The sequence below is a fragment of the Frankliniella occidentalis genome, unplaced genomic scaffold, assembly GCF_000697945.3.
Source record: "Frankliniella occidentalis isolate FOCC.00 unplaced genomic scaffold, Focc_3.1 Scaffold2332, whole genome shotgun sequence".
NCBI lineage: Eukaryota > Metazoa > Arthropoda > Insecta > Thysanoptera > Thripidae > Frankliniella > Frankliniella occidentalis.
In genome coordinates, this window is record NW_026269417.1 from 1 (window position 1) to 3,545 (window position 3,545).

The 3,545-nt window shown below is 49.7% G+C and overlaps 1 long non-coding RNA gene across 1 annotated transcript; it reads right to left on the reverse strand.

Annotated features, from left to right (window-relative positions):
- Positions 1-2,245: 2,245 nt before the first annotated feature.
- LOC127751941 (uncharacterized) lies at positions 2,246-3,539 on the reverse strand. The gene is made up of 2 exons (XR_008012273.1): positions 2,579-3,539; positions 2,246-2,409 (listed from the first exon to the last, which is right to left on the reverse strand). It is a non-coding gene; the product is annotated as an uncharacterized LOC127751941 (long non-coding RNA).
- Between the last annotated feature and the right edge of the window lie 6 nt (positions 3,540-3,545).

Consider the following 3,545-nt stretch of genomic DNA (forward strand, 5'->3'; position numbering starts at 1 on the left):
GTGATCAAATAGTGGTGATGTTCGGTCACATTTAAAGATTATCACAGCAGCATTTAACATCAATTCCTATTGAGATTTTAACAGCAACAGAAATTAGTCATAATCTGATCTGTTTTTTCTTAGCTGGATGTTAGAGGGAAATGGTGGATAAGGATTGATAAAGGAAGGTGCTCAAAAATATAATTAAAACTTTAAAAACAAATGCAAACAGCACCTTAACCAGGTAGAAAGAAAATGTTAATTGTAGCATCAATATAGTACTGTAACACCTTACATACAGATCAGTTGGGTTCCCATAACCTGATAGAATTCTAATATAATACCAACAAGAAGACAATAACCCCAAAATTTTAGGAATTGTCATAGAATGCGAGAAAGTAAACTAACAAAACAATCAAGCGTCTCGCCAGTGATAACGTTAACGAAAACAACAAAATAAGACTACAAAATAATAGAAATACAAACAAAGCGTAACGACATAATTTAGTGAAAAAATATTTTTCTTGTCAAGGGGAACACATACAAGAAGTAACAGGGAGAAAGGTGAACTCAGAACAATGAAGGGAAACATATTTCAAAAACCACTCGCTAGAGAAAGGCTAAGGCAGCAGAGCTTAGGACTCATTGAGTTTTCATCAAAGGGAAATTCACCAAATGGAGAGGGTCTGAGTGGCAGGGGCGCCTGTGCTGTCCGCGGGGCCCAGCTCCACCATTCTACACACCGAGGCTTGCCGAGCAGAGGCGAGTGAGTAGGCTTACCCGAGCCCTGGCCTATTCATTGTAGTAGCCGTGGCCCCTGGCCCTGGCGCTGCGCTCCCTGGGCTGCGCCGCCGCCACCCGAGCCCCGACACGAACAGGTCTTTTTCCACTCTTTGTTTTCAACCATGGCTTTTTAAATGTCCTTCGAAAGCGCCGCGATTCTCTTTCTCACTGCCATCGTCCGAATCGAGTCGACGCGTCTGAGACGTGCGACGAGCCTCCGCGTTAACAGTCGAACATCCGTCAAGGGGTATACCTTTGAAAGTATTAGCTAAAATATTGACATCTATCATCGACACCCACGACCACAACACGAATCCCACTCGTAGCCCCCCACCATCGGCACCACCACCGTGGCTACGCCAGGCTACGCGCTCACGGTGAATGAAACATCCAACGCGAGGCGCCATTGGCTGGTGGGAGTCACTGGGCAGCCTACAGGGGGAGAGCCGCGCGCTCCCATTGGCTGACCGGACAGAGAGAAGCGGAGGAGCCCCAAAGCTGGAGCGCGCTCACTTACAAACTAGCGAAGCCAACCAACACAGGGAGAGCCCATTCTTTGAAAGCAGGCGAGTTCGTAAGCGTGCCTGAGAAGAGGTGTGTGCAGTCTTTCGTGTCATGCGAGAAACCAAAGTTGGCTTAAACAGCAGAACCAATCAAATTTAATCAAGTGAGCTCGCTACAGACGGCTACGGCTACTCCCTCAAAACTAAGGCAGAATGTCACTCACCGTGACACTCATACAGGGTGGTCCATAGGCCCCTTCCTTTATTTTGCTTATACTGTACCGCATGCAGGCGTGCGGGCGGGCTTGCCTACCGTCGTTTCCCACGGCGCCTTATTGTGGCCCCGTGTGAGTATGCAACCCGCACGCACGCCTGCATGCAGTACAGCATAAGCAAGATAAAGGAAGGAGTCTGTGGACCACCCTGTAGTCAAAATCTTTGCCTTCATAGTGAATTATTAGCATTTATTGATTGAACTAGCCAGATATGGGAAATCGAATCGACGTCAATTTCACGTCCTTTGACGAAATCGATCAAAATATCGACATTAGGTTTCGGTGATAGGGCGATTTAGCCGTGTCATTTGAATCCTTGGCTGAGTGCCAAGCGGTGGTAGATTTCAAGCGGGATGCGCATTGCTCAGTCCGTCCCCACACGCCTCTCGACGTACATTGATGCGCCCTGCACCTAGTCCTTCCCCCGGTGGTATCTTTACGTCGATATCACTGCATTCTTATGTCGCTCCACTTATTTTAGTAGCGGCGTACCGTAGAAACATTGGCTAATGCGGGGCACTCACTGCTTTACTTTAGCTAATGTAAAGCACCGTAACCCACGTTAGATAAAGTACAAGAGTCAATCACACTCAATTCTACGGTACATGCGTGACTTGTAGTATTTTGTGGGAAAATAAACTAGTGGAAGACACAAAATTGAGACGATAAAGCGGAAGGGAAAGGAAAGAGATCCAACGCCGTATGTCTGCTTAAGATTTGTTTATTCTGGGCAATGAGTTGAGCACGTGCTCCACGCGCGCCCGCAGCGCCTCCAGCTCCCGGTGCACCGCGCGGAAGTTCCTCTCCGTCCTCTCGTTGGCCTCGTGGAGCTCCCTGCGCGTCGCCATGTCCCGGCGCACCAGGGACAGCTGAGGACAGAGAAAAGTAACGTAGCATCCATCCGCGTCCATCGCAATTCACCTCGGCCACGGGATTTCTTGGGGATAATATCATACAAGAAACAATAGGTCGATATGATACCCCCCCCCCACACACACACACTATCCGGTTGGGGGGATCTTTCCGTGCCGCTCTCACCTCGTCGTACAGTTTCACTTCGCTGAGCGAGGCTTCGGCCAAACATCCCCGGTGGGCCCCCGGGCCGTAGGGGGCTGTAGGGGTGGACACGCCCCCCGGAGCCCCGTGAGGGCCAGTCAGGAGGTCCAGGCTGCTCGCCGACCGCTGGGCGGCGTTTCGGATGGCGATGGCCACGATGCCGTTTCGGATGTTCTCTGGAAACACCTGCGGTCAAGACAAGGATAAGGCATTTATTTGTAGTATTAAGGTAAGTTGAAAAGGTACACCCAGAAAACCACCCAGAAAACCCAGAAATCCACATCGGAACGATATTCATAGGGTCAGGACGGGGAAGAATAAGCCCCTCAAATTTGCGGAAGATTTAGACATTTTCTTCAGCGATCTGGTTTTCATACTTTTTGACGCAAAACGTACACAAAGCTCTTACATACCTCCGCCAGCAGGTGACTTTAATTGTCAACCAATTTTGAGAAATCACAACATTTGTTCTCGTTAAAGAAAAAAAAACGTAGCTAAAGAGGAACCCGACCGACCGGCTGTTTACCCTGCGTACGCATGAGGCCGAGAAAACGTTTTGCGCGGGGATGTAATCCTTTCAATACTACCTCCGTATATTACGGGGCGATTCGTCAGCGCCGCCCTCTCTTTGGGTGATACACAATACACAATGATGAGCGCGGAGTGCGAACGGGTCGCATACTCGCTCGGGGCCGCAAAGCGCCTCGGTGAGACGATAGGCAAGCCTGCCTGCACGCCTGCATCCGGTGCGGTATAACCAGAAGAAAGGGCGGCGCGGATGGGTAGTAAAGATAAACAAGTACGCGGGCCGCGGGGGGAACGGGGACGACTTCCCCAGCAGCGCCAACCGCATTAAATGCGCTGCAATGTGCATTGAATGTGGCACATGAAATGTGGCACATTTTACAGCGCATTGCAGCATTTAATATGCATTTAATGCGCGTTTAGT